General features: G+C 39.4%; 1 protein-coding gene across 1 annotated transcript in view; it reads left to right on the top strand.

Moving 5' to 3' along the window:
• The first annotated feature begins 4,672 nt into the window (after positions 1-4,672).
• The window catches only part of huwe1 (HECT, UBA and WWE domain containing E3 ubiquitin protein ligase 1), a 92,017-nt gene continuing 90,537 nt past the window's right edge, over positions 4,673-6,152 (top strand). The window contains exon 1 of the mRNA XM_045693301.1: positions 4,673-4,696. The gene's annotated coding sequence lies outside the window, so the exon portion shown is untranslated. The remainder of the gene's footprint in view (positions 4,697-6,152) is intronic.

Raw genomic sequence — 6,152 nt, 5'->3', positions numbered from 1 at the left:
GTGTAGACATTGTTAATGTTGTAAATGACTATTGTAGCTGGAAACGGCAGATTTTTTTAAATGGAATATCTACATAGGCATACAGAGGCCCACTATCAGCAACCATCACTGCTGTGTTCCAATGGTACATTGTGTTAGCTAATCCAAGTTTAAAGGGCTAATTGATCATTAGAAAACCCTTTTGCAATTATGTTAGCACAGCTGAAAAATGTTGTCCTGATTAAAGAAGCAATAAAACTGTCCTTTTTTAGACTAGTTGAGATCAGAAGCATCAGCATTTGTGGGTTCGATTACAGGCTCAATATGGCCAGAAACAAATAACTTTCTTTTGAAACTCATCTATTCTTGTTCTGAGAAATGAAGGCTATTCTATGCGAGAAATTGCCAAGAAACTTTAGATCTCATACAACGCTGTGTACTACTCCCTTCACAGAACAGCGCAAACTGGCTCTAACCAGAATAGAAAGAGGAGTGGGAGGCCCCGGTGCACAACTGAGCAAGAGATCAAGTACATTAGAGTGTCTAGTTTGAGAAACCGACACCTCACAAGTCCTCAACTGAGCCTGTAATCGAACCCACAAATGCTGATGCTCCAGATACTCAACTAGTCTAAAGAAGGCTAGTTTTCTTGCTTCTTTAATCAGAACAACAGTTTTCAGCTGTGCTAACATAATTGCAAAAGGGTTTTCCAATGATCAATTAGCCTTTTAAACCAGTAAACTTGGATTAACTGATAATGGGCCTCTGTACGCCTATGTAGCTATTCCATAAAAAATCTGCCGTTTCCAGCTACAATAGTCAATTACAATATTAACAATGTCTACACTGTATTTCTGATCAATTTGAAGTTATTTTAATGAACAAAAAATGTGCTTTTCTTTCAAAAACAAGGACATTTCTAAGTGACCCCAAACTTTTGAACGGTAGTGTATATATTGAGGAGCATGTAAGCATTTAGTTGGTCATGCACCGCTCAGATCAATTGAACATGTATGGATCAATTAATTGCTATATGATCTAATCATTTAACCCATTAAACCTACATGCAAGAGACATGTATTCCTCAAATTGACAATGAAAAATGTCTGAAATAATTTGTAGTTGATTTATAGTAAAACAATTCTTAGATTTTATTATGAAACCCATGATATGACCCATTCTTCACTTGACATGGGTCTCTCTGTGGGTGAGTGGGTGTGCTTGAAGTCAAAAGGGGTGAAGGTTTTAAATCGGTAAATAAAATATACATTTCTTTCCAGACAATTCAGCCAAATGGGATTTTTAGAAACGATTTAATCATTTTGAGATGAACTCATGTTGTTTTGGATGACTTACTTTTAGATAGCTTTTTATATGTATTATGTGCTAGTAGGCTTGCCTCCCATTCACTCCTTTACAGTTGTGTTCACATCTATGTTCTCACCTCACTTTCAACTCCTCTAGTTTACTTTTTTATTTCTACAAACTTAGGTTATTACTTTTATTCACCACCCAGGTGTTTATTTTTCCCATGTAGATAGCAACCAAACCTTTTAGAAAGGGGATCTCTTCACCAGAATTGATGTAGATATTTTAAAAGAAATGATCGGTGTGCTAATGACCCCAAGAAAGATTTAACTTTGTGTTTTTTATTGTATTCATTTAACTTAGCCTGGGTGACAGTCTGTGTGCCATCGTGTCACTCCTTGTCGTGGCATGTCACATACTGGTACCCAAGCTACATTTAACTCACTTCTGGATGAAGTTCTGTGTTTTTAGATGTGTATATTTTGGAATTTATATAGCCACCCAGTCAAAACAGTACTGTCATGATATGAAGAATCTGGTTCCTAATCATTTTCAAATCCACTATGGTTCGTATTCAAGTCTTTAGTAGTATAGACTTGAGCCAGCAGTTGTAGAATGTGTCCCAAATGGCGCCCTATTCTGTAGTGCACTACTTTTGAACAGGGCCCAATGCATTCTGGTTAAAAGTGGCATACTATTTTGGAAATGTGGTGCTGTTTGGGACGCAGATGTAGAATGATGTGTTTTATTTAAGGAATGTGCTACACATATAGACATACAGATTTGTAGTGTTCTGTAAGGATATTGAAGTTGGGAAGCGAGAGATTTGATAATGATTCTGATATGTACATCATTGTAATTTTGTTTTTATATAGTTCAAAGGATAAGTCTTTTTGTTGTTATTGCTTAACATACCTTGTATAAAATACATGTAATTTGGAAAAATGTTTGAAATATTCAAAGTTTTATTTGTATGCAGTAATAATTATGTAATTTTTAGTTTGTCATGTATTGTTATTAATGGAATAATGAAGTTCCTGTTTTATCATTTAGTATTAATAATATTTAGTTTTGTGTCAGTGTATATGTTAGACGTGAAAAGCATTGGCCTGGAGGAGATAGAATATACTTTTGTTTTTCTTATTCATTTTGTTGCAGGTTTTGGGTTTCTTCTCGTTTGATTTCAAGGTTGATTCTGTGGGTGTGGCACGCCCTAATTGGATTCATCCTTGTTGGTCAGGGTGTGTGGCACCTGTTGCCTCGTTAATTAGTCGTTAGTTTCACCTGTGCTGGCACAGGTAATATTTAAGAGCTGCCGAGCCGATGCTCTAGTTGGCAGGAGATATGTTGGAAGTGTTTGGCTGACTTTTGTCGTCCTTTTTAGGTTAAGCCTTTTATCTTGTGTTCTCCCCTTTGGTTAGCGCCGCTTACTTTTAACTTCGTATTATAAGGTGGTGTGGGTTTTTATTTAGGTTTGCCTTTTTCTGGGGGGAATTTATTGTGTACTCGTGGTGGGCGTCTTTCAGAATCCTGTTTCTTGTTGCTAGTTAACTGTCAATGGACACCCCCCCCCATGAGTGTCTGAGAACCTCTCCTAAAACACCACCTGGTTCGCTTTGGTGCTTTTCCGTGTGGCTAATTTAATAGTTCCCTTTTTGTGACATATGACATGAGTTTGTTTTCGTGGGAACGTAACAAAAGGGGGGGGGCTCGTCCGGGATCTTGTCCCAGGTTTTTTGTAGTCGGTGAAATCATTCCGAAGCAGTGGAAAGTTGCATGAACACTCAAAGGGTAAAACATATTTTTGACTGAATTGGGAACATTTGTGGGGAACCCTACTTTGGAGATACTGGATAAATGTACAAAGGCGAATCTGCTCATTGCAAAACATTGACATCAAAGTGGCACCTGCCGATTCCAAAGCAGTAGTTAGTTAATCGATACTGCTTTGGTGGAGGACAAAATCCTCCTGGAGAGGGAACATGGTGAAAAGGGTCCTAGTATACCATGTAGATGTGAAACTGTGAGAGGTAGAAGGAAAGGAAAAATTTGAGCAACAGCAATTAGTTTGAGCAGGACATTTAGTTAAAAAAGATGGAATGAGAACGTGCAGCTAGACAAGAACAGGAATGCGAGCATGCCAATCGATTAAAAGTGGAGTTGGCAGCATGCCAAAGAGAGATAGATCTTGGAAGTACTCTGAATCAAGTCGGGCCACCCTAAACAGAGTTTGAGCTCGTTCGGAAGCGCCGGCTGTACCGCCTTTCACTGAAAAGGAGTAGGATGTATATTTGACTCAGTTTAAGAGGATTGCATCGTCCCTAAAATGGCCGTGAAATTCAGATTATGATACTGTTAAAAGCTGCTATCCTTCGAGCTTAAGCGTTGTTCCCAGAGGCATACAGACAACAGTTCCGTAAATTATGAAAGACAGAATTACAAATAGTAATCCAGAGAAGTCACCTCCAACTACGAGGTTTTGCTTTTTCCCCAGACAAGGATCAGCAGAAAACTGCTTCATATCAACCCGTTTGTCAATACTGCTGAGAGAAAGGACATATTCTCTGTGTCCTAAATTGAAACAGAAATATAAAAGAGAGAGACGTTTCTTGTGGGAGCACTCCTTCCAGTTATCAGAAAAGTACCCTAGAGTTTTCTCAGCGTGTGCTATTATACTCTGCAATATTCTTAGACATAGCAAGTGTAGTGTTGGAGGATAACAGCAATCCCACCAAGTTCGATCGATGAAGGGTTTGTGTGGTTATGATTTCGGTGAACCTCTTGGGTTGACCGCTCCTTTGAAAACCCCAAATGTGAGTGAGTTTGTAGGACCGCTGAAAGAAGAGGGTCCCAACAGTTCAATGTCTAGGAAGCAGCTGATTGCTGAACAGAGGAAAGATGCTTCCCTCTTCATTATTTTTGCTGAGATGCATCCAGAGGAGGAGTTTGATGAAGTTTGTGTGGGTTACGTTGACAGAGATGGTGTTCTGCTGAGGAAGTGGCGTTCCAGCGCCACTTCTGGGCAAGATGATTGGCCCATTGTATCTCAAATTGTCGTTCTAGTTACGCTTCGACAAGAGATAGCGTCTTGGGGTAAACAAAACGTATGACCATATCTTGGTTAACTTCTTCTGGTCTGGAACAGGATATTGTGGTTTACTGTAAATCCTGTCACGTTTGCCAGGTGATGGGTAAACCGAACAGTGCCAGTTCACCTTTGCACCTCTGTTTTTGACTAACCTTTCAGCAGGTTTCTTGGTTCTTTGCCCAAAACAAAGAGTGGTAACCAATTTTTCTTAACCATGAGTGCTGCGACTTGTTTCCCTGAGGTTATTCCACTGAAGAAAATCCCAAGGAAAGTTACTACGGACATTGCAGGAGTTTCCCCTTGAAATCAGACATGTCCATGGTAAGGACAACTTGTTTTCTGATTTGTCTTTAAAATTTGCGCAGTCCGTCTTAGTTTTGTGTTCTGGTGCACGTTTTGATTTTTTTTTTAAAGGAATGGCTGTTTTGTTGATGATTTATGACTGTATTGGAGTGTTGAGAGATAGTGAACACTGTGTTTATATTGGAGAAAGTGGAGCATTTAAGTTGTGAAATTAGAGTTCTGTTGGTTGTGAGCAAACTTTTCCAACAAGTACATGGAATATACTTGTTGACGAAAGGGGGAAGGTGTTAAAGGCTTTTTTTATAGGTTGGTTCTGTATGGGTGTGGCGCACACTTATTGGAATCATCCTTGTTGATCAGGATGTGTTGCACCTGTAAATCAGTTGTTAGTTTCATCTGTGCTGGCAGAGCCAACGCTCCAGTTGGCAGGAGAGATGTTAAAATTGCTGTTTGTCTTCCTCTTTAAGTTTGTGAATTCAAAGCCTTTTATCTTTGGTTAACTCCATATTATAAGGTGGTGTGGGTTTTTATTTTGGTTTCCCTTTTATGGGGCGAATTCAGTGGGCACTCATGGTGAGTGTCTTTCAGGACCCATTTTCGTGTTGCTAGTCAACTTTCAGTGGACAGCCCATGAGTGTCTTTGAAAACCCCTCTTAAAATCCCACTTGTTTCGCATTAGTGCTTGTGTGTGGCTCATTTGTTAGTTCCCTTTTGGTGAGCGATGATGTCATGAGTGTTCTTAGGTGGAATGTAACAATTTCATGTGTGCTCAGCAGTTTTTCACCAGTACCAAAAAGGCCCCATACACACTCAGCTTGCACAACTGATGTACAAATGCATTTGATGATACAACTGATAATCTTGTGATACAACTTGTTGTCTTTACACAGCCATTGTTTTATTTAGTTAACCTTTATTTTGACAAGGATTTAATGCTGAGACCAAGGTCTCTTTTCCAGGTGAGCCCTGTTTAGCACAATAGATATCAATATACACATTCTGTAGTAATAAGATCCTCTAACAGCCAGCCTTCTGAAATGCCCTAGACGCACCAATTCCTCCAATTTTAAAAGTGCATTGGAGATCATTCAACACTTAAGGTGCAAAAAAATCCTAAAAGCAGATCTACCTAACTCAGTGGAGATCAACGGGAGACCGGGTCTGGTATCTTGTTAACAATAAAGTAAGGTGCGGCCAAAGTTTATACAGGAGGGCTTTATAAACAAAAAGAGTGCAATGCATCGATCTACAAGACATTTAAGTGTCAGCCTACTTTCAGATGCAGAATGCAGTGATCTGTACTCAACCCATTGCCCGTATTAAAGCGTAGTGCGCTATGATAAACTGCGTCCAATGGCTTCAATACAATCTAAAGCCTTCAATAGGTCATTAAACAGGGCAGCACAGTGCTTCCTCCCATCCATAGGCTTTACCACATTTAACGCCAAGGTTGCAGCAGAGTGTGTCTACACAT

The sequence above is a fragment of the Salmo salar genome, chromosome ssa13 (genome assembly GCF_905237065.1).
Source record: "Salmo salar chromosome ssa13, Ssal_v3.1, whole genome shotgun sequence".
In the NCBI taxonomy this organism is placed as follows: domain Eukaryota; kingdom Metazoa; phylum Chordata; class Actinopteri; order Salmoniformes; family Salmonidae; genus Salmo; species Salmo salar.
This window is presented reverse-complemented; position numbering and strand designations above follow the sequence as displayed.